Source organism: Dama dama, chromosome 30 (genome assembly GCF_033118175.1).
Source record: "Dama dama isolate Ldn47 chromosome 30, ASM3311817v1, whole genome shotgun sequence".
In the NCBI taxonomy this organism is placed as follows: domain Eukaryota; kingdom Metazoa; phylum Chordata; class Mammalia; order Artiodactyla; family Cervidae; genus Dama; species Dama dama.
This window is the reverse complement of record NC_083710.1, coordinates 79,909,519-79,935,692: the sequence shown is the minus strand read 5'-3', so window position 1 is coordinate 79,935,692 and position 26,174 is coordinate 79,909,519. Positions and strand designations below refer to the sequence as shown.

At 39.9% G+C, this 26,174-nt stretch overlaps 1 pseudogene; it reads left to right on the top strand.

Moving 5' to 3' along the window:
* LOC133049372 (asparagine synthetase [glutamine-hydrolyzing]-like) overlaps positions 1-24,758 on the top strand; it is a 45,910-nt pseudogene extending 21,152 nt beyond the window's left edge.
* Positions 24,759-26,174: the final 1,416 nt, after the last annotated feature.

Sequence of the window (26,174 nt, the reverse complement as noted above, 5' to 3'; positions counted from 1 at the left end):
AACGTGCCCTCACGCCTCGAAGATGGATTTTCCTGCTATCTTCTAAATAAAATAGAGCTATAACACTGATTTCTCTAAGAGCTATAACACGGTCTGTCCAAGACCTGAGAGCTGTGACGCGCTGAGGAGGTTTTAATGTCCATCACTCCAAATCCTTGTGACAAGACAAAGAACTGAGAAGCATACACTCACCTGACATTAATAAAATAGAATTCACACACACACACACACACACACACACTTTCAAAACACCAGAAAAAAAAAACAGGAGAACAGCTACAATCCAGGCTATGTGGTAAGCCACAGAACTCAGAAGAAGGCTTAGAACACCCATGGTAAGTGTCTCACTGAAGAATCCTGAATATCCTGTGCAGTTGGAACCCAGTTAAAACCTACTGTAATTTACTTCCTAAAACAATCACACTGGGTCTTCTCTCAAAGCCTCTTTTTAAAAAGGAGGGGGGAAACTGAGAAACACCATCCAATCCCAGTTCCGCAGCAGCCTCGCATACATTCTACAATGTTCATTTGGTATTAACACAAAAAAAATTTTCTGCTGCCCCACCTCATCACTTGGCTCTTCCTTCCTCTCACCTCCTTCTCTGTCTTCTATGATGAAGCAGCAACAAATTTCAGCTCCCAGTGACAGCTTCCCCAGGAAAAACTATACCCACTACACTGAACCAGCAAGACTCAAGGGATGGCAATCATAAGGTAATTTTATTTGTGTTGTGTCCCCTTTAATTTTTTTTCCAGAAATGACCTTTAAGTCTATGAAAAGACGCACATGCCTTCTCTCATAATAAGAAAGATGAATATTAAAATTATGTTGAGATGCCATTTCTCACCTATTGAATTGATAAAATGCCAAAAGTTTAAAATGCTTTGTTGTTGACGTTTTGGGAAAACAGGCACTCTCATACATTACTGGTGGGTTTAAAGGGTACAACTTCTCTGGAGGGTCTTTTAGCAATATTTACCAAATGCACTTAACCTTTGGCCCAGAAATTCCACTTTTAGAAAATGAGTTCCACCGATACACCTGTGTATGTAACCTGACATGTACAAATTTATACACACACATACACACAAAGTTTTCATTGCATCACTTTCTGTAATAGTGAAAGACTATAAATCCCAAGCATCTGGCAATGGGGAACAGGCTAAAAAACTATGGTACATTTAAATAAACTGGTACTGGTTTATATGGTACAGGTTAAATATGGCACAGGGTAAATAAACTATGGCACATCTACCATGAACTCTAGAATACTATGGAACTGTAAAGAAAAAGAAGATCTCTACATACTGATATAGAAGCTCTCCCAATTACATTGTCAAGTTAAAAAAAAAACACACGTGACTTCACAGAAGATATCCAGGAATCTATCCTTCTACCTAACAACTATTGGACCAGCAGGAATTGTCTAGAGGTGAATATTTTGGAACTGTGGAGTTCAGTCAGACACTTGGAACACTCGCAGCAGAGCCTGACAAAGGGACTGGTGATTTAGCCTCTTGCATAGCACTTGCCATGCCTCAGGCCCTCAGCAGGCAGCCTTGGGCACAACAGCCCACATTCCAGGGAAGATGTTCATGACATTAGATTGGGCAATGATTTGTTGGATGTGATACCGAAAGTACAGGCAAAAACAACAAAAATAAATATAATATGAGTTCATCAAAATTAAGCTTTTGTACATCAGGTTTCTGGTAAAGAATCCGCCTGCCAATGCAGGAGACCCAAGAGACATGGGTTCAATCCCTGGGTTGGGAAGATCCCCTGGGGGAGGAAATGGCAACCCACTCCAGTACCCTTGCCTGGAAAATTCCATGGACAGTGATGGGTTACAATCTGTGGGGTCACAAAGAGTCAGACACAACTGAGTGCACATGCGCGCGCGCGCACACACACACACACACACACACAATCAAAGCACACTACTGAGAAAGTGAAAAGACAACCCACAGGATGGGGAAAATATCTACAAATGATATATCTGATACAAGGTTAATATCCAGAATATATAAAGTACTCTTGCACCTCAACAATACAAAGTGGCTAACCCAAATTCAAAAACAGAGAAAGAGCTTGAATGAACTTTTCTCCAGAGGAGACAAATGGCCAAAAGGCACATGAAAAGGCACAGCATCAGCCGTTAGGAAATGCAAATCAACACTACGATGATACGCCACTTCACAAACATTAGGACGACTATTATCAGAAGCAAGCAGAACATAGGTGTTGGATGTGGAGAAACTGGAACTCTCCTCTCTGGCTGGTCAGAAGGTAAAATGGTACAGTCACTGTTAGAGAAACAGCCTGGCGGTTCCTCATAAAGGTAAACACACAGTTACCAAATAATCCAGCATTCTCCTTCTACGTTAAAATGGTAAATTTTATATTACTACTGTTTTACGGCAATTAAAAAAAAAAGGTCTGAAAGGTATGCTACATTTTTTGTAAGAATAGGAGATTCATATTTGCTTACTGCATAAAGAAATACTGGAGCAGTAAACATATAAAAACATTTACCTGTAAGAGGAGACATGAACTTGGGCAAACTCCAGGAGATGGTGAGGGACAGGGACACCTGGCGTGCTGCAGGCCATGGGGTCGCAAAGAGTCAGACACGACTTGGTGACTGAACAACAACAAGAGGAGAATGGCAATTGGGTAGACGGGGACAGGTGTGAGGCGGCTTTCTCCGTGTACACTATTCATATCATTTTATTTATTGACATATAGTTGATTTACAATGTTGTGTTAGTCTCTGGTAATCAGCAAAGTGATTCAGTTATACATTTATACATATATTTTTCAGGTTCTTTTCCATTATAGATTATTACAAGATAATGAATATAGTTTCCAGTCCTATTCATACTAGAACCTGACTGTTCATCTCCTTTATGTACGGTGCTGTGCCTCTGTCGATCCCAAGCTCCTAGTTTCTCTCTCTCACCCCTTCTCCCCTTTGGGAACCTTAAGTTTGTTTTCTATGTCTGTGAGTCTGGTCCTGTTTTGGCAATAAGTTCATTTGTATCATTCTTTTTAGACTTCACATATAAGAGATATCATTTGATATTGGTCCTTCTCTGCCTGGCTTTACCTCACTTACTAGGATAATCTCTAGGTCCAACTATATGGCTGCAAATGGCGTTTATTTCATTCTTTTTACAGCTGGATAATATTCCACTGTATATATGTACCACATCTTCTTTATTCAATCATCTGTCAATGAACATTTAGCTTGCTTCCACGTCTTGGCTATTTTCCATAGTGCTGCTATGAACACTGGTGTGCAAGTATCTTTTTGAATTAGCGTTTTGGTCTTTTCTGGATATATGCTCAGGATTGGGATTGCTGGATCATGTGGTAACTCTATTTTTAGTTTTTTAAGGAAATCCATGTTATTCTTCATAGTGGTCGTACACTATTCATATCATTTTTATTTTAAATCATGTGATGTATTACCTATACAAAATGAATACATTTTTCAAACAATAAGTAAAAATTATTCAGATATATTCTTCCCTGCCCCTCAATGAAAATGATAGCAGTCACATGACTTTTTCTGACCATGCTTACATAATTAAAGGTCCTGTAGTCATTTTAAATCACATAGTCTCAATTTCATTTCAAATAAAATGTTTATCCCATAAAATGATGAGAACTTCAAAGTTAATACAGGGTGAGCTCTCATCTCACAGACGACCTCTGCAGTGGGTATACCCTTTCGATGATGGAGGAGAGCACGGCCCACTTTCCCCTCTGCAGGTGTCCACCCCTCCTCACTGGGATTTTATTAACATTCTTGTCTGACCTTCCCCCCTAACTCCACCTTGAGGAGAGAGAAATGTTACTTTACCAGTAGTCATGAGGCGGTTTCACACTTTCTGTGCTCATAGATATTCAATGTTCTTCCCCTTCGGGGGTTCTTCATGGGTCCTGGGAAGATATCACCCACAGATCACTGTTGGATTTTCACCAGCAATTCCCTTGACCTGAAGGGAGGGACTCTATTGCAAGTCGTTTATTCACTTCTACCCACTGGGAACTGTGATGGGGCTCTGCCAACTTCTCCTCAATGAGCCTTTCACCCTTTCCAAGGCCATTAGGTCAGATTACACAATGACCCCAGTCAGGCGCTTGCCACATCTCATTCATGGGAAATACTCATGCATGGACTGCCTCACAAACTCTGGAAGAAAAGGCTGGTTACAGTCTACTAGGGGCTCGCCTTGCACCACCTCCCAGCAGCAAGCCTGCTTCAGCCCTCCATCTCTAGCTTTCCTCAGAAGGAGGCACCCATCAGCGCACTCGCTGTGACCTGGTAAGTTCAGAGGACACACAGGAAGCTTCCCCAGCGGCATCTCTCTTCTGATTTGAGGTGAGGGAGATATCTCATGTCTGCTTGTCTCCGTTGAGAAGGAAGCACGGTCCACACTCACCAACAGCTCTCTCCAAAGAAATCCTTTCAAAACTTCCTCTCCCTTATATTGGAGAAAATGCAACACCTTGGACAAATTATCAAAATTAACATAACCAATGAGAGCCAGATAGATACACACTCTAGATGTGATAACTCTGAGAAAAAAAATATATCATTAGTGTGGCATTTTGACTAGGGATTACAAACTGGATAGAATCATGAGAGAACAGTAAAACTCAAAATGATAACTGTTCTCTTAAATTAAAAAAAAAATTTTTTTTACAGTATTCTTCAAAACTGTCATTATTATAAAAGACAAAGAAATGCTCAGGAACTGTTCTGGATGAAGGAGATGAAAGAAACAATTAAATGCAATACGTCGACTGCAACCTCTAGTGGAGGAAAAAACAAGTGCTGTCAAGGACATTATGAAGTCATTTGACAAACTGTATAGTGAATGGTAGATTATTTTAAAGTACTGCTAATGTTAAAGGTCTTCGTGAGGTTAACAACTGTACTGGGGTCATGTAAGAGAATGTCATTTTCTTCAGTAAATATTCAGTGAAGTATCTGGAAACAAAGGGGCATAATGCCTGCAGCTTATTCTTAAATAATTTAGAAAAAAATAGAGAAGGATAATAAATCTCTCTTTAACAAAAAAGTAATATAAAATGTTTATAATATAAAATATAAACTGAAATCTGGATAAAAGGTAAACACGTGATTTTTTTGTACAATTCCTGCAATTTTCCTGTAAGTTTGAAAGTATTTCCAAATAAAAAGCTTTTTATTAAAAAAAAAAAAAACAAACTGCTCTCTTCTAAGTCTCACTGCTAACCCTGTGAAAAGTAGAGGGATCAAGAGTTACAGATCTGATTTTTAACAAATCTTTCTTTGTAATCACTTTAATATAAAAAAACAGTATACAAATAGAAAGCATTACTATGAAAACTGTTTGAAAACCAACTACACAAATGAACACTCGTGCACCCAGGCCATATCTTATTAAAGGGAACACTGTCAATATCTTAGGTACTCCCTCACCCACAGGTGGGCTTCCCAGATGGCTCAGTGGGAAAGTCTGCCTGCCAGTGCAGGAACCACAGGAGACTCAGGTTCGATCCCTGGGTCGGACATGACTGAGCACACACCCACAGGTGCCTTTTCCCAGCCACACCTCCATCATTCCACTCCAAGTAATCACTATCCTGAATTTTGTGATGCTTGTTCTTTTCCTCATGTTTATCACATATGTATGTAGAGTTTTACAATGTAAATTTTAAATGTGCCTCTTTTACATTTTAAGCAAATAGAAGGTACTGTGGTATGAATTTTGTGTCCTCCCCCATCAAATTCCTATGTTGAAACCTAGCCACCAAGATGATAGCATTAGGAGATGGGGCCTCTGGGAGGTGATTAGGTCATGAGTGTGAGACCCTCATGAATAGGATTACTGATCTTACGAAAAAAAACCCCAGAGCTCCCCAGACCCCCTGCCATATGAGGCTGTAAGTCTGCAACCAGAAGCTGGCTCTTACCCAACCATGCTGGCCACCCTAATGTTGGACTTCCAGCCTCCAGAACTGTGAGCAGTAAATTTCTGCTGTTTATAAGCCACTCTGTCTACAGCATTTTGTTACGGCAGCCTGAATGGACTAAAACAGGATGATATAACATTTAGTTCTCTATGACTTGCTTGTTTTTACTCAACACTAAATTTCTGAGATTCACTCACACTAATGAGCGCAGCTAAGGTTCATTAATGTTCATTACTATAAGATAGATCAATGTGTGACTATACCATGGTCTCGCATCCAACTTCCCAACGATGAACATGGTGTTGCTTCTATGTTTTAGTCATTCTTAGGTAATATTGCTGTTCTAATTGGACTGTTCTTGGACCACTTTTTAAAACAACCGTCTCTGCTGGCACCGCTTTGCAGTGCACTTACTGTCCATGTATCTGTGGGGTCTGATTCTGGATTCTGCTCCAGTCATCTATTTCTCTATTCCTGTGTCAGTTCAACACTGTCTCAATTACTATGCCTCTAGGGTAAATTTTAAGACACTGTAGTAACCTTACTATTTTTCCTTAGGAATGTTTTGGTTATTCTTAGATCTTTGCTCCTTCACATCAATTACAGATTTAGCATCTCAAATTCAAAGCAAAACTCTTGTTGGGGAACTGGAATTTTAGTGACTCTTTGGGTAGAATTGGCATTCTTACACAATATTGAATCTTGCCTATCCACATAAGATAGCTCTACACTTACTTAGATCTCTTGAATAAACTCTTTTAATTTTCCCAAGGTAGTTCATAATTTTTGGTGTTATAGTAAATGGAATTTTTAAAAATTATATTTCTAATAGATTTTTTCCTAGTGTTTGACAGTAATTGAATTTTTATTAGTGCTGGAGTATCCAGTGACCTCGCTCAACATTTGTATTTATTCTAATAATTCACCTGCTGATTATTTAGCTTTTCTATATTGACAATCATATCATTTCTAAAAATGTTAGCTTCTTTTTTACAAATGTTATACTTTCTTTTTCTTCTTACATTACTTGACAATAACCCTCAATACAAAATTTGAATAGAAGTGATGATTTGGGATATCTTTATCTTACTCCTAATACAAAAGAAATGTTAACATTTCACAATTAAGTTTATTTGCTGTCAGTTTTTGGAAATGGGCTTTATTGGGCTATAAGAGTTCCTTCATATTACTCGCTTGTTAAGAGTGTTCTCTTTTCATTTTTCTGCAATTAAGATGATCATCTTAATAATAAAGGGTTTCATCCTTTATTCTTCTCATCTAGTTAACTTACATATATTAATTGTAACAAAATGGATTTTTGAATGCCAAACTAACTTGCAGTTCTGGGATGAATCCAATTTCGTCATAACATATTTGTCATTTTTATTCATCACTGGATTCAATTTGCTAAGATCTTTTCTAGGATTTATAAATGAGATGCGCCTATAAGTTTCTTCTCTTGTACTATCTTTGTTAGCTTTTGGTGCTGCTTTAAGTCAATATCTTTCATAAGGAATAAAGAAAATTTCATAAAGAAACAGGACTGAGAGTGACAATAAACAGGATCCTTGATATTAAAATAATTACTCTCTTATATTAGAATAATAATTACCATCTTCCTACTCCCCTTTTCTTATTCCCTCTTCTTATTTATAGAGAATAATATAAAAGAATAACAACAAAAAAAAAAGAATAACAATGTATACTATGTCACATCTTTTTCTCCAAGCTTTCATATTCTGTAGAATTTGAGCAAGTACAGGGAAAAAGTGTAAATAATAACAGACAGAATTAAATACTTAAGTTATAATTCCTAATTTCTAATCAAACTATCTACCTAAACCAGTTTGCCTACTAATAAAGAGTAAAAACTGTACTTTGGAAATAAACGGTGCTCTATAATTTTCCACTGAATTCTTTAGGACAGTTTCTTAGTATCATGTCATGCCAAGAGTTAATATGTTATTCCACTTAGCAAGATATATCAATGAATAAGCATGAAAAATAATTTTAAGAAATACTGATAGAAAAAAAATAAAGGCAAAGACCAACATATCTTGCTGCTTCCTTGAAAAGTTTAACTGCAGCTGCTGAAATAATTCACAGATTAGCTCCATAGTACACAAGAGAAAAGCTGGACTTGAAGTGAAAGTTGGACTTGAAAGTTGCATTTGTTAAGTACAAACAAGACTGTTGACTCAGTTCTCAACGGGAAAGGTAATGTCCTTGGCCCAGCAGTTCAAAACCTAAACCAAAGAAATGTTGTATAAACTATCTAATCACAATCTGAATGAAAATAGGTTTAATTATATTCTAATCGTTCCAGAATAGGAAACCTGAAGTAAATGTGTAAAAACTTTACCTCTCACTACCTTATTTTGAAACTGCGAGCCATTATTTTCCAAGACTGCCATTTTAAAAGTTATAAAAGCAATAGGAAATCGCTGAGTTAAACACACACAGCGCAGTTATTTAGGCATCAGTTCTCACACTCTGGAACCTTCCACAGGTCACATGGCTACATGATATTCCCAAGTCATGGATTTTGCTGTTTGATCTCTGATGCCGCCTAAAGATATTTCAGAGCTCCTGAAGCTGGGCAGTTCTCTGAATACACTAAGTATACATATGAAGCAGCTCAAATGCGCCAGTGCTTCCATCAACAACCACTTCAAAGGTCATTAATAACTTACAGGTGTGAGGGTGGAAATGCCCTCTGCACTCCGCTGCCCCTTCCTGAACTCTCCTTACTCTCTCTGGGCCATTTTTGTAACAGTGAGTTCTTAACTTGATATTTCTCTTTCTCCATTTTCTTTTCCCTGGCTCTTGGGCTTTTAAGATGACATTCCAAAATCTTCTAAGAAACACAAAAGCAGACAAAAATGTCCCAGTGTGTTATTTCTAAGGGCTTTTTAAATTTCTTACTAGTTTCTTCAGAGTAGGGGAAAACAAGTTAAATCCTTCTGGAGAAGACACCTAAAAGGAAATGGAAACCTGGAGGAGGAAATGACAACCCACTCTAGTATTCTTGCCTGAAATATCCCATGGACAGAAGAGCCTGGTGGGCTGCAGTAGTCCAGGGGGTCACAAAGAGTCAGATATGACTGAGCAACTGAGCACCATCACCACCAGACTGATTTAAGAAACAATATGTGTATAACCGATTTGCTTTGTTGTGCACCTGAAACTAACAAAATATTGTATATCAACTATACAAACTAACAAAATATTGTATATCAACTATACACCAATTAAAAATTAAAAAAAAAAGAAATGGAAAGACAGAACAGGTGGACAGTAAAAATCTGCATGGTTTGAAACACTGGAAAATTCTGATGGACTCTAACATCTGCTTGGTTTCCACTATTTTTGAAGACAGGCTCTAAAACTTTACTGGCATCTCCAAAAGTGGAAGTGAATTGTGTGTGAGAGAGAAGCTTGATTATATACCTAAATCAAAGTTTCTAAACAGTGTAACTCTTCACATTCTGAACCAGAAATTCTTTGTGGGGGCTTTTGTGTGCATTGTAGGGTACACAGCGGCATCCTTGCCTCTAGCCACTAGGCGCCAATAACAGGTTCCTCTCCCAACTGTCACAACCAAAAATACCTCCAGACACTGACAAACGTCCCCTGAGTTGCAAAATCAACTCGAGATCAGTTGAGAACCACTGATCTAGATGGGGGTGTCATCTGATCTTGAGCCTATACATATGCATCCAACTCCACACTAGGGCAAGACAGATAAGACAGGTAAATGCATGCTTACTCACTGGGTGAAGGGATATTTACACAGTGCTGAAGCATCACTCTGCCGGAGAAGGCAATGGCACTCCACTCCAGTACTCTTGCCTGGAAAATCCCATGGACAGAGGAGCCTGGTAGGCTGCAGTCCATGGGATCGCTAAGAGTCGGACAGGACTGAGCGACTTCACGTTCACTTTTCACTTTCATGCACTGGAGAAGGAAATGGCAACCCACTCCAGTGTTCTTGCCTGGAGAATCCCAGGGACAGGGGAGCCTGGTAGGCTGACATCTGTGGGGTCGCACAGAGTCGGACACGACTGAAGTGACTCAGCAGCAGAAACATCACTCTGCAGCTTACTTGCAACCACAATGGAGAAAATTAGGAAATAATTGGCAACAGCAAACCTAACAAAGTGACCAATGCTGCATCACTAGTAATGGGACGAGCTGACATTATATATATTTAACCTAAATCTAATCAAGTCTCTAGACCTACATCAAGTTTATAGAAAAGAAAAAGGATACAGCAGGTTAAGTGACACCATAAAGAAACAGTCAGATCAGATAAACACAAAACGTGAGAGGTTATAACAAAGGTAGCCTGGAACTTCCAAAAACTTACTGTAATAAAAAGAAAATCAGAAGTGAGGGACTACTCTAAATAAAAAAATAAAAATAAAGTGATATAACAATGTAGAAACATTTCATTTTATATTTTTTGAGCTATAAAAGATATTTCTTGAAACAATGACAGAAATATGAATATTAACTAAATATCAGATAGGAGCTAAGTTGTGATAATGGTAATATATTTATATTAGAAAATATCCTTATTCTTAGCAAGGGCATGCTGACACTTTAGGGGTGAAATTTCATGATGTCACTTAGTACAGCCAAATACGTTTTAAAAGTTTCAAGATAAAAGATTAGTGGAAAACCAACCCAATCAAAATATGTGCAGAAGACCTAAATAGACATTTCTCCAAAGAAGACACACAGATGGCTAACAGGCCCATAAAAAAGATGCTCAATGTCGCTAATTATTAGACAAATGCAAACTAAAACTACAATGAGGAACCATCTCACACTGATCAGAAAGGCCATCAATAAAAAGACCACAAATAACAAATACTAGAGAAGGTGTGGAGAAAAGGGAACCTTCCTACACTGTTGGCGGGAAGGTAAACTGGTGTAGTCACTATGGAAAACAGTATGGAGGGTCCCCAGAAAACTACAAATAGAATTACCATATGATCCAGAAATCCCATTCCTGGTCATATATGCAGAAAAAAACTAAAATTCAAAAGGATACATGCACCCCTATATTCATAGCAGCACTATTCACAATAGCCAAGACAAGGAAACAGCCTAAATGTCCATCAACAGATACGAAGGGATAGAGAAGATGAGGCATATACACAATGGACTATGACTCAGCCATAAAAAAGAATGGAATTATGTCATTTGCAGCAACATGGATGGACCTACAGATTATCATACTAAATGAACTAAGTCAGAAAGACAAAAACCACATGATATCACTTATATGTGGAATCTAAGATATGACACAAATGAACTTATCTACAAAACAGACTCACAGACCTAGAGAAAAGATTTGTGGTTGCCAAGAGGGAGGGAGATTGAAGGAGGGATGGATTGGGAGTTTGGGATTAGCAGATGCAAACTGTGATACACAGAATGGATAAACAATGGTTTTACTGTATACAATATCCTATGTAACCATAAAGGAAAGGAATATGAAAAAGACTATATATATATCACTTTGCTATATACCAGAAATTTATACAACACTGTAAATCAACAACACTTCAATAAAAAAAATTTTTAAAGAATAGGAGAAAACAAAGATAAAAGCATGGACTAAACCAAAACTAATGTATAGGTAAAACTGTCTCTCAGATAAACCTTGCATTTGAGATCTTTCAGTCTTATCCCAAGCCCCAAGCAGCCAGACGCTTTCCTGTGGCCCCTCAGTTGCCCAGCAGCCCCCTAGAACATACTGCGGACCATGACTGTGACATTTCCCAACCCCTGACTTTCATCAGAATTTTCCTGAATACTCCATGAAACTAAAGAACAAAACATTAGATTCTAGACAACATTAAATTACAAATGCATAATTATCGCTGTTAGCATTCTAACTGCTGCTGCTGCTGCTAAGTCACTTCAGTCGTGTCTGACTCTGTGCGACCCCACAGACAGCAGCCCACCAGGCTCCCCTGTCCCTGGGATTCTCCAGGCAAGAACACCGGAGTGGGTTGCCATTTCCTTCTCCAATGCATGAAAGGGAAAAGCGAAAGTGAAGTCACTCAGTCGCATCCGACTCTTAGCGAGTCGTCATGGACTGCAGCCCACCAGACTCCTTCGTCCACGGGATTTCCCAGGCAAGAGTACTGGGGGGGGGAGGTGCCATCACCTTCTCCAGCATTCTAACTAGGAAGCACTAAACATAACCCCTTACTTGAGGTCAAGGACTTAAATTAGAAACTTCAGGCACTTTGGTGGCATACCAGTGGCTCACAACCTTCTTAAAGCCAAGCCTTATGAAAAATTTGTCTAGGGAAAAAAAAAAGCTGTCTACTTCATAAGGTCTTATTTTTACTATATAGCTTCCTGACTCAAAAACCAAAATAATACAAAAAATAAAAATTCACTGAGAAGTCTCAGCTACTTCTCCAGTCCCTCTTATTCTATAGACATAACCGTTTTTATTAATTTTCTGTATTTCAATCCAGTATTTCTTTATGTAACATAGACAAAATATATTTCCCCCTTATAAAAAGGTAGAACAATATACAAACTTCTCAGCTCCTTTCTTTTTCAACTTTTCATTATATCCTAGAGATCTCTATACACACCAGTATGATGAGTTTTTCTTCATTCTCTTTTACAGCTGCATTATATTGTATTTTGTAGATAATCCCATTATTTAACCAGTTCCCTACTACCAGACACTTGCATTGTTCCCAGCCTTTCACTATGTATTGTAAGAATGATATCCTAATATACCACAAAGAGTCGGACATGACTGAAGCGACTTAGCACACTTAGCATACATCCTAATATATGCTGATGTATCTGTAGGATAAATACCTAGAACTGACAATGCTAGATCAAAGGGGGTGGTAGACAGAATAAGGGGCCCCCAAAGATGTGAACTGGACATGGAACAACAGACTGGTTCCAAATAGAAAAAGCAGTACGTCAAGGCTGTATATTGTCACCCTGCTTATTTAACTTCTATGCAGAGTACATCATGAGAAACACTGGGCTGGAAGAAGCACAAGCTGGAATCAAGATTGCCGAGACAATATCAATAATCTCAGATATGCAGATGACACCACCCTTATGGCAGAAAGTGAAGAGGAACTAAAAAGCCTCTTGATGAAAGTGAAAGAGGAGAGTGAAAAAATTGGCTTAAAGCTCAACATTCAGAAAACCTAAGATCATGGCATCTGGCCCCATCACTTCATGGGAAATAGATGGGGAAACAGTGGAAACAGTGTCAGACTTTATTTTTTGGGCTCCAAAATCACTGTAGATGGTAACTGCAGCCATGAAATTAAAAGACACTTACTCCTTGGAAGGAAAGCTATGACCAACCTAGACAGCACATTAAAAAGCAGAGACATTACTTTGCCAACAAAGGTCCATCTGGTCAAGGCTCTGGTTTCTCCAGTGGTCATGTATGGATGTGAGAGTTGGACTGTGAAGAAAGCTGAGCGCCGAAAAATTAATGCTTTTGAACTGTGGTGTTGGAGAAGAGGAGAGTCCCTTGGACTGCAAGGGGATCCAACCAGTCCATCCTGAAGGAGATCAGTCCTGGGTGTTCATTGGAAGGATTGATGCTGAAGCTGAAACTCCAATACTTTGGCCACCTCATGTGAAGAGTTGACTCATTGGAAAAGACCCTGATGCTGGGAGGGACTGGGGGCAGGAGGAGAAGGGGACGACAGAGGATGAGATGGTTGGATAGCATCAGTGACTCAATGGACATGGGTTTGGGTGGACTCCGGGAGCTGGTGATGGACAGGGAGGCCTGGCGTGCTGCAGTTCATGGGGTTGCAAAGAGTCAGACACGACTGAGCAACTGAACTGAAGTGAACTAAATCTTTATTATTTGAATTTATTTTTATTTAATGTTTAAAGTTTTCCTCTTATATGTTTTGCATATTCAAAAGACTTCAGCATGGCCTGTTTTAGTATATCAATAATCCAATAAGACTGCTTCCTAATCTCAAGGGCCAAATGGAGTGGTTAACTTGTTTTTCTTTCTTATTTCTGCACAGATGCTTCAAATGGAGGAAAATTCCAGTGTGAGAAAGACACAGAAGATGGCAAAATAAAATTCTAGGTAATGTAACACAATTTTAGCAAGCTTTACTGCTGTACTTAAATTCATGAAAATAATTTAAAAATCCATAAATTTGCTGAGAATTACAAATTATTACATGAATACTTTTTTTATCCCAAGTGTTTTCTTTTGAATTTCATTTTTGAGAAATCTATACCTGTGTTTATAGCAGGATATTCTTTCTCTTTTTTTAAAGTTTGGGCTATTTTTTTTTTTACATTTTTTATATTCTTTTCTTCTATGATTCATCACAGAATACTGAATACAGTTCCCGGTGCTATACATTAGGATCCTGTCATTTAAGGCATTCATTTAATTAAAACATATTAAGAACCATTTCTAGATACAGTGAAGCAACAACACGAAACTGAGTTACTACTAAATAGGACAGGAATTCAAGCAACTCAAAATACGGAAGCTACATCATTTAGGTAATTTTGCACAAAAACTATTTTGTTTATAATTTAAACATTGTGTTTTCTTTTTTTTTTTTTTTTTTACTTTTTATTTATTTGGTTGCCCAAGGCCTTAGTTGTAGCATGTGGGATTTAGTTCCCTGACCAGGGATTAAACCTGGGTCCCCGGCATTGGGAGTGTGGAGTCCCAACCACTGAACCACTAGGGAAGTTGCTTGTGTTTACTTTTTATACAAAGTTGCTTTCAAATTTAAGTTTTCCAAAGAATGTTGACATAGTTGTCGGGATTTTAAAAATCATTTGCAAATGCTATTTGATGATTTAAAAAAGCCCTTTTTATGTTCTTGGGAGTGAGCCTATGTTAGCCTTTGCATTGGAGCTTATTTTTACTAGGGTCTACTGAATGTTGGCCACCAGACACTGAGACTAGTAAAGGGGGGCATGAGCCAGAACACAACAAGCTGCATTGAGCATCTCATCCACTCCTGTGATGTCAATGGCCATAAAGTGACCCTGAAGTCTGTGACCTGCCCCTTAGCAGATGCACACTTCCAGCTGCCTTCTTGACATTTCCATTAGGATATCCCAAAAGAACCAAAATGTGAATTTTAATGCCCCTAAGCTGAATGCATCATCTCTTCCTCGAAAACCCACAGCTCCTTCCGAATTCTGTTGCAATCTGTTCTTTCATCTTTTGTCTCATCAATTTTATCTTGCACTGTTTTGCTTTTTCACACTACATTAGCTGTCAAGCACTTTTTTTTTGAAGTATAATTTACAAGGTTGTGTTAGCTTCAGGCGTACAGCAAAGTGATTCATATATATATATATAATTTATAACCTCACAGGTTATTATAAAATACTGAATATAGTCCTCTGTGCTATACAGTAGGTTCTTGTTTATCTGTTTTATACATAGTAGTCATGTATATCTTTTAATCCCAAATTCCTAATTTATCCCTTTCCCCTCTTTCCTCTTTGATAACCATTAACTTTGTTTTCTATGTCTGTGATTTTTTTAATCTTCCTATGAAATACATTTCAAAAGCATAACAGCTTGCAACTATCATTATTTCTGTAATATTTTAAAGTCTTTTAATTGTGTGTTATTTGAAACATATAGAAAGTATCAGAAAATTAAATGATACCTAAAGATATTACCATTTTGCATATTTGACTCAAATCACCTTTTTTTAAAAAAGGAAAGAATGTTACAGATTTTTTGCCCATGCTGATTGAATCCATGCCCCTGGCACTGAAAGTGCAGAATCTTAACCACTGGACTGCCAGGGAAGTTCCCGTAACTGAAGTCTTACCTTACCTGTATACTCTACCTCCACAGGGATAACCACTAACTTTTTTTTTTTTATTGGAGTATAGTTTATTTTAAATGGGGTTGTATCGCTTCTCGGCCTTTTGGCTAAGATCAAGTGTAAACGGGGTTTAGTTTCAGCTGTAGAGCAACTTGAATCAGTTATAAATATACATATATTCACTCTTTTTAAAATTCTTTTCCAATGTAGATCATTACAGAATTATCAAAAAGAGCTCCTGGTCCTATACAGTAGGTCCTTATTAATTGTCTATTTTATATATAGTATTGGACTGATGCTGAAGCTGAAACTCCAACACTTTGGTCACCTCATGTGAAGAGCTGACTCATTAGAAAAGACCCTGATGCTGGGAGGGATTGGGGGCAGGAGGAGAAGGGGACAGAGGATGAGATGTCTGGATGGCATCACCGACTCAATGGACATGAGTTTGAGTAAACTCCGGGAGTTGGTGATGGACAGGGAGGCCTGGTGTACTTCGATTCATGGGGTCGCAAAGAGTCAGACACGACTGAGCGACTGAACTGACTGACTGACTGAGTGTATATATGTCAATCCTAATCTCCCAGTTTATTCCCTCACACTGCCTTCCCACTGGTAATGATAAGTTCAACTACCATCTTAAAGCTTTGTATATTCTTCTCATCTTTTTTGGCTTTCACATGTTCATTATTATGTTCTAGAAATTTATATGAATAATATACAGCATGTATCATTCTAAAACCTACTTTTTTCACATATATGTCTGAGATTCATGTTGATCATATAGATACAGTTCATTTATTTTAAATGCTGTATGGTGGCCCCTTGTATGAATAAACCACAATTTATGTTCTCATTTTCCTATTGATTTACAGGTTATTTCCTATATATGATATTACAAATAGTGATGTAACAAAATCCTTCAACATGTCTCCTTGCACAGATGTATAAAAATGTCTTTAAAGCAGACACATTTGTACCAGAACTTAGCTAGAACTTAAGTCATATGGCCACATCCACCTGCAAGAGAGAATGAGAAATGCCATCTTTACTCCGGATGGCCATGTATCCAACAAGGAATTAGGGCTTCCATTTCCAAGGAAGAAGGAAAAAACAGATACTGGTATTGCGGAAAGCAACTAGCAACCAACAGCTGCTGCCATTTTAAGTATTTCCAAATGTCTTTGAAAACTTCAAAGAGGTCATTCCAATTTATATTCCCATCAACAATGAATAAGAGTTCCAATTTCCCCACATGTTCTCCAATAACTTTGGCTATCAAATATATTAATTTACCAATCTGACTGATGTAAAATAGTATCTCCCTGTTGTTTCAATTTGCATTTCCTTGATTACTACTAAGTATAAACATTATTAACCATTCTTGTTTCCAATTCTTTGAAATAATTTCATCATTTTTCTAGTTGGTTGCCTAGAAATTTAAAAAAAATTTTTGGCTGCACTGGGCCTTCGCTGCTGTGGTGGGGCTTCTCACTGCAGTGGTTTCTCCTATTACAGACCATGGGCTCTGAGGTGCATGGGCTCAGTAGTTGCAGAGCACAGGCTTGGCTGCCCCCAGCAAGTGAAAACCTCCAGGACCAGGGATCGAACCCGTGTCCCCAAATGGGCAGGAGGATTCCTAACCACTGGAGCACCATGGAGGTCGACCTACACATCTTTTATTGCAGGAGTCTACACATATTCTTGATACCAATTTGCTCTGAAAATAATTTCAACCAGTCTTTGGTGTGAGTATTCCATTTTTAGATGGTTATCTTCTATTATGAGAAAATTTTAACTTTAATGTAGCTATTGCAGAGACTGCAAGTTGTCTACCAAAATGCACTCTCTCTCTCTTCCACAATGACAGCGGGGGCCAGATATGTCTACTCAGTTAAGCTGTATTTCCCAGCCTCCCGTGCAGCCTGGTGACTAAGTTGCCAACACTAGAATGTACCTGGTAGTAATGTATGTGCTGCTGGGTATCAGCCTTAAAATGATGCACGTTTTTGATCACTTGTCTCTTCAACTTCCTTGACATTGTCATGTTGAAGTTAAAATCTAGACCAACACTGCAAGCTATATGTTGAGCTACCCAACTAGTCTGGGTCTCCATGAGGGCTTTATAAAGCAAAGCCTATAAAACTACCCTGAACTATTACATCAAAGAGAAATTAATTTCTCTTATTTGCTGCTGCATTTGGGGTATCTTTTTTTTTTTTTTAAACAGATACCTGGCCAAATATGCCAAACACGTTTAAGAAGGATTTCTTAGATAACAAACCATAACAATGTGCTGTGCTGTGCTTAGTCACTCAGTTGTGTCCAGCTCTTTGTGACCCCACAGACTGGAGCCCGCCAGGCTCCTCTGTCCATGGGGATTCTCCAGGCAAGAATACCGGAGTGGGTTGCCATGCCTTCCTCCAAGAGATCTTCCCAACCCAGGGGGGATCGAACCCAGGTCTCCCTCCTTGCAGGAGGATTCTTTACCGACTGAGCTACCAAGGAAGCCCAACAAACCAATAGCAATTATTTTAGGCTGATTATTCTTTGTATGTAATATAAAAAGTTCCTCTTGAGGAAATTTATAAAGTTCCTTTTTATAAATAAAAAAAAAATTCTTCCTGAATTTTTAAAATAAATTTTAAGTTTTGTTTTTCAAATACAGGCTTTCATACTGAAATGTGGTTCGTGAATAGGTAAGGTAAGGATTTATAGTTTTATATGAAACCAGCTGATTGTTTCAGCACTGCTTATTGAGTGTTCCATCCCACTGATTTATAACCACCTCTGTTATCCACCAAATTAGCAGAGACACATGACCATCTTCTGTTCCACTGATCTCTGCTTATAACTTCGTGCCACTGACACATTGCTATGATTACTAAAACTTTATACTAAATCTTAATCGTCAAGTAGACAAAGCCCTTATTGTTTTTCAAACTTATCCTGGTAATTCTTGACATTTTACCCTTCCATTTAACTTTTAACATTCATTTGTCAAATCACACACACACATGCACATATACAACTATTAGGATTTATGATATAGATGCACTGAACGCATGAACTAACAGAGTAAGAAATTACATCTTTACAAAACTGAGTCTTCTCACTCATGAGCATGTTACATCTCTGTATTACATATGCCTTTATAATTTTCTCCATAAAGATCTTCAACATCTTTTGTTAGATATATTCCAAGGCCCCTTAGGTTTTGGGCCAATTCATATGGCATTTTTTTCTAATTTCATGTTCAACTTTGTCTGTTGTTGGCATGTGGGAATATTGTCAGTCTTTTTAATACTTGGATTTAATACTCCGGACTTCCCTGGTGGCTCAGATAGTAAAGCGTCTGCCTACAATGCAGGAGACCCATATTCAATCCCTGGGGCGGGAAGAGCGCCTGCAGAAGGAAATGGCAACCCACTCCAGTATTCTTGCCTGCAAAATCCCATGGACGGAGGAGCCAGGTAGGCCACAGTCCATGGGGTCGCAGAGTCAGAGTGACTTCAACAACTGAGCAACTTCACTTTCTTCTTTTCTTTCTTTTAATACTTAGCCTATAATCTACAATTTTTCGAAATTCTCGTCAATTTTAATGCTTTTGGTTTTTGTTCTTGACCCACCACGCAGCTTGCATGGAATCTTAAGTTTCCAGATCAGGCATTGAGACCGCGCCCTCAGCAGTGACAGCACAGAGTGCCTAACCACTGGACCACCAGGGAACCCCCTAATGTTTTGGTCTTACTAGATATTCTATGTAGGTAATCATGGTGAATAGTAACAACTATAATTTTCTTTTTCAGTCTTCATGTTTTTCATTCCTTTTGCTTTTCTTATTGCCCTGGATAGACTCTTCAGTAAAATGTGGAACAGAATTTATATTAGCATCCTAGTCTTGGTCCTGACTTGAGGGGAACACTTTCTAATGCTTCTTTGTTGTGTTAACAGAATTCGTTAATTGTTCCTACTTAGATAAACTTTGAGTATGTTTTTTTTTTATGAGTATGTTTTAAATTTCATCAAAACTTTTTTCTGAATCTTTTAAGATGATTATATCATTTACTTCCTCTAATGTTTGTGGTAGATTATATCCTTCGATTTTTTACTGGAAGACCATCCTTGAATTCCTGAAATAAATTCTCTTTAACTAAGACAGTGGTTTTTAGACATGACACATTTCATCTGCTCATGCTTTATTTAGGATTTTTCCATTATAAACAGAGTGAAACCAGACCATAATTCTTTCCCTTATAATCCCTGTTAAATTTTACCACCTTCATCAAATGAGTTGGGAAACTTGCCTTATTTTTTAAAATTTTATTAAAACTGCTTGCATAAAATAGGAGTTAACCTGTTCCTTGAATGTTAAAAGTCATCATGAGCCTTTAAAGGTTTAAAAGCCTGGTGTGTTCCACTATGGTACAGGCATGCATGCTAAGTCATTTCAGTCGTGTCTGATTCTTTAGCCTACCAGTCTCCTCCGTCCATGGGATTCTCCAGCCAAGAATACTGGAATAGGTTGCTGTGCCCTCCTTCAGGAGATCTTCCCAACCCAGGGATGGAACTCGTGTCTCTTACATCTTCTGCAATGGCAGGTAAGTTCTTTACCAGGAGCGCCACCTAGGAAGCACCCCCATCATCCACTATGGAAATTTTTTAAATAAATAATTACATTTAATAGTTGTATGCTCATTTAGGTCTTCTCTTTTTTCTTAAAGCAATGAATCAGATAAAGAATAGATGAGACTCCAGTACCATGTTGAACAGAACTGGTGAGAACTGACATCATTACCTTGTTTCCAATCTCAAGGGGGAAGGTATTCAGCCTTTTCCTTTGAGTATTATATTAGCTGTGCTTTTTTAAAATAATTTTTAAAATGTATAATTATTTTGGCTGTGCTGGGTCTTTGTTGCCCCGCAGGCTTTTCTCTAGTCACAGCAAGCCGGGGTTACTCTTCATTGCATTGTGCAGGCTTCTTATTGCAGTGGCTTCTTTTGTTGAGTACCACAGGCACCAAGCTTCAGTAGTTGCGACACGTGGGCTCAATAGTTGCGGTTCCCAGGCTCTAGAGCACAGGTTCAGTAGTTGCAGCCAATAGGCTGAGTTGCTCCATGGCACATGGAATCTTCCTGGATCAGGGATCGAACTCGAGTATCCTGCGTTGGTGGGCACTGGAGTCTTTACCCCTGAGCCACCAGAAAAGACCCTAGCTGTGGTTTTTTTATAGCTGTCTTTATCTAGTTGAGAAAGATGCCTGCTAAGTCTACTGAGAGTGTTTATCATGAACTACTCATTTATTTTCTACACTATATTTTCTCTGTTATGTTCCCATGATGTTTTAAACACCCAACACTGGTCATTATCATTATTATTTTATGCATGCAATAACTGTTTTAGTGTTCCCACACACTGATCATCAACTTCTTTATGCACCATTTCTTCTTGCCATCTACTCTTTTCCTTTGAGGTTTAACAGACTCCCTCTTTCTGTACCTCTTGTAACTTTTATTATGATTCTCCAAGATGAGTGGTAAATTCCCACACTTTTTTGTCTAAAAGTATTTTTTTAAGCCCACACTTTTAAATAAGAGGTTCGCTGGGTATATGGCATTCTGAGTTATAGCTATTTTCTCTCAATCCTTTCAAAATATTATTCCTTTATCTTCAGATGTGTCTTGTTAATGTTGAAAAGTATGCTGTTAGCGTAAATGCTTTCTTTGTAAGCAATCTTTTATAGTTTCTGATGTTATCTTGCTCATCTTTGAAGACTCCAAAAGAATTTATTGGTTTTTTTTTTTTTTTTTTTTTGGTATTTCTTTTAAGGTAAATGCTATACTTTATAGAGTATTTAGTCATTCCCCGTGCTTTAGTATTACTTACCTCATGTTGTCTGGGGCTTCCCTCATAGCTCAGTTGGTAAAGGATCCGCCTGCAATGCAGGAGACCCAGGTTCAATTTCTGGGTCAGGAAGATGCCCTGGAGAAGGAAATGGCAACCCGCTCCAGTATTCTTGCCTGGAGAATCCCATGGACAGAGGAGCCTGACGGGCTACAGTCCGTGGGGTCACAAGAGTCAAACACGACTTAGTGACTAAACCGCCCCACCACCACCTCGTATTGTTTAGTCATTTTACATAACTGCCTTGACTTCCCCATTAGAGAGCAAGCTACCTGGTGGTGTATAAAAGGCTGTGAATCTTTTCCTAGAAAGAAGCACCATGCTCCCTTGTGGAATGTGGAGTGGCACAATTGGAAAAAAAAAAAAAAGACAGAGATCAAAATGCCTTATCTGAGTTTAGTAACAAAGGCCTGTCTCAGGGAGTGCCTAGATATCAATTTGTTGACAACTGGCTAATGTTTAAGTACAAACAGCAAGTGAGTACATTATCTATGTATTGACTATTCTGTGCACAATTTATTGTTTGGCTTTCGATGGATGGCTGGCATTCTTACTAAAAATTGTTTAAACATCAAAAAGGTATTCACTAAGTTCAACAAAGTTTTCATCTGCCAATATGGTCATTTATAGTGTGTATATAGATCTACCTCTGAGTGAATAGTTGGGGAACAGTCCCAACTAGTCCCTAAATGTACAGTCTAAGCTGCTTTCATCACTGGCATTCAAACACAGCTGAGCAATTTCTGAAAGAACAGGAAAACCACCACTGGAAATCTATTTACATGGAAGACTGAGAAGACTCCTGGAAGTAAACTTATTATCTTGAGCAAAGAGATTAGGTAGCTTGATCTTGAAACAAAGTCTTGGTGCTCAGAAGAGATGAGTAATTGTGAATGTACCACAGTTCTTGAGACTAGTCAGGATTCTTAGCTCAGACTACTGTGGATTCAAATCTAGGTTCTAAGGAGACAGAGGGCTGTAAACACAAAGGGGAAATACCTTTTTCTATTAAAACCATTGACAGAATACACTGCAGACCATTCTGGAACCCTCTAACAGAGCGTATCACAGATATCAACAATGAACACTGCAGAGGACTGGCCTCTCCACATTGCCAGTGCATTCCTCACCAACTGTATCCCAAAGCAGCAGCTAGAATGCACCCAGAAGAGCCTGACAAGACAGGCAACATCCGGCAAAAGTAGCAACCAAAATGCATGAAAAATCCCACAGGAGGTAAATCATCAGAGAGCTGAGAGAAAACACAGAATACTTTCAGCTACTAAATCTGGCAGCTTACCAGGCTTGTTATTGAAAATACCTACAGTACCTCCTGAGCACCCTAGAAACATTTGGATGGAATTTCACCAGGTGCATACAGCACAAGGAGCAGGGAGAACTTAACAGCAAGGTCAGACACGACTGAAGTGACTTAGTGTGCATGCATAAGACAGAAGCACAAAGCCTCAAATGGAGAATGTTAGGAGACTACTATTCAGGAAAGTCAATTTGTAACCTACTCCTGAAATTTGCAATGCAGTTGATTTTTCTGAATCACACTCACAATGATATTTTTAAATGAAGACACTTCTGATTTCATGAAAACATTTGACTATTGTAATAACTAAAAATGCCTACTCTTTCCTGCAGCTTAAACATTTTAACAGCTAGAACCCCTTCATGGATGACAGCCTTGTCATCACGAAGGGGTTTGCATGACTCAATGAATCTATGAGCCATGCCCTACAGGACCACCCAGGCGGACAGATCATAATGGAGAGTTATGACAAAACGTGGTCGACTGGAGGAGAGAAGAGCAAACCACTCCAGTAGCCCTGCCTCGAGAACCCCATGAACAGTATGAAAAGGCAGAAACATATGACTCCCGGAGGAAACTTTGGGAGATAACGACGGACAGGGAACCCTGGTGAGCTGTAGTCCATGGGGTCACAAAGAGTCAGATACAACTTACCGACTAAACAACAACAGCTAGAAACAGAAGGCCCAAGAAATCTTTCACGGAACGACAATCAAGATGAAAAATGTCATCCAAGGAACCAAAGTACATAAGTTAACTCTTAAGTGAAATCCAATTTCAAAACAATATTTTTCATTTTACTATAAAATGATCCATTGGACTTACCTTCCTCAGAGGTTCTCAGAATGTATTGGGACAACACCTTTATCCAGGTTTCCTAGGTAAGAGAATGAATACAAAAACTGAAATGATTTACTGGCCCATATCTCAAGTTAAAGCCCAGATCTCATCTCTCCTACTGTTTTTTTGTGGGTTTTTTTTTTTTTTTCTTGCCAGAAGCAGCACTTTCTTCCCAATTGGGGGGGGGGGGGGGGGAGGGTGTCATAGCAAAATGTTACAGGAGCAGAAACTTTGAATAGGAGGAGGCTGAGAGAAGACAGAAAAGGTGACTCCAAAATACTGCATTGAGTATTAACCCTGAATCAAACATACTCTGCAGAGCATCTGAACTTCTTTCTTTCGTGGAGGAGACAAAAGCATTTCTAGACGGGGTTGAGTACAGACTCAAAGGGAGCAGGCTAAGAAAGGGAGAGGGCTCCAGGAGGTGCCCAGTCATCTCGGAGCAGTTTCCTTTCTATAATCCCGCAGCCAAAAATAACCCAACTCAAGTGAAACGTAGCTGCGCCAAGTACCTCAGGTATCAGTGAAATTTCCTCCCCTTCTTTATGAATTTGTATTATTTATAAGACACTTGACACATGTTTAAACACTTAACATAGCTCCTCTGTTTCAGGAAATATGGCTTGTTCAGCTGAGGTGGGAGAAAAGCATATAATGAGGGAGTTAACAAGGGCTGATATTTTTTTTACAACATTCTTTAAAAACTGCAAAACCTCTTTAAACACCAGGAACAGCTTAAATAATTCACTCTAGGCCTACGGGGCCCATGCGGACGGTTCCCTCTCTAGCCACGTTCTCCCCCTGGGTTTCGGCCTGGACGGTGGGCCCGATGGGCGGTCCGGGGCGGCCATGTGTGGCCTTGAGGCCTCCTGACCGCCTTCCCCTCCGGCGTTGAGGGCCCACGGTTACTCAGAACGCCATGGGGAGTCGGGCCCCGGAAGATGGGCCCGCGCCCTTTGACCCTGGACGCACAGCACGCCGGGAGCAGGCGGAAGTGGGCCGCTCGCGGCCAGTCGCGGCCTGGAGGCGGGGACGTTCAGAGGGCGGCTGAGGGAGGCAAACCGTACCTGAGGCGCTCTGTCGCCGGCCTTACCCCGGGGACCGTCCCAACCCCTGTGGAGGCCCCGGGAGGCCACGGCCCTGGGCCTCCAGTCCCCTCGGCTTCCCCCTCAGCGGACGGGAAAGGGCGCCTTACGGAGGAAGGGAGGCCCTGCGGCCGCCTGTCGGCCGGCTCAGCGAACCCCTGGCCTTGGTGGCCGCCATGGTGAGCGGGGAAGGTGGACGCGAGCTGTGTTTTCCCGAGTCCCCAACACGCCCGGGGCTGGGAGCTGGGAAGCGGGGCCTGCGGACCCGGCCATAAGGAAGAAGGATGAACCGCGGCCGCCGAGCGCCGCCTGGACTGCGCCGGCTGCGGGGGCGGAGGGACGCACCTGCCCCCCGCCCACCTGGGCCCCGGGGCCGCAGCCTCTCGCGGGCCGTCCTCGCGGAGGTCGCCGGGGGCCTGAACCCGGAGCCTCGCAGCCCTCGAGTGCTGCCCTGCCTGGGGTGGCGGGCGACCCGAGTACCCTCGGCCGAGCCCGGCTCCCCAGGGCCGAGAGAGTTGGACGCTCTCAAGGACGGAGTCTCAATACAGGAATTCCTCCTGGTTTGCTCGCAGAGTTGAAAGCCCCGGAGGCCGTCGGTTCTGCAAAGAGGAGCAGTCGGGCGCGGGCGAGCAAGCAGCTGATGAAAATAATTGTCCTCGCACTCAACCCTGCGCACAGGGGCGCGTGCACGCGCTCACACACACACACACTCACACAACTTGCCTCATCTAGCTGCCCAACCTTAGTATTCCGGGCATGTGGTTTTCAACAACTTGCTTGACACAATAACAAAGACATTTAAATGCCAGGACGCAGACTTCACTTTTTAACCTGCTGAGAGGAGCTACTTTCAAAGCTTCCCCACCGCGAATAAACTGACAAAAAATATGGGGTGCACTTATAAATTAAACACCTTACCCTCAAAGCAATGTGTGTTAATCAGGTTTCTAAGGCAATAGCCATCTCTGTCTTTTCCTATTCACCCAGATAATGCCCCAAGAAGGAACCCCTTTACACAAGAGAGAGCTGGGGGGAAAAAATGAATTATACCCATTGCTAGTAAAAATCATCTTAAATCAATAGAGCACCACTTGAACTTGAGTTTCCATTGTTTCACTGAATCATCAATGTTTTTAATTAAACAGCTACCCTTTCTGTTAAAACATGACATAAAAGGGTTAGGTTTCTACTTTTGTCGAGGCAG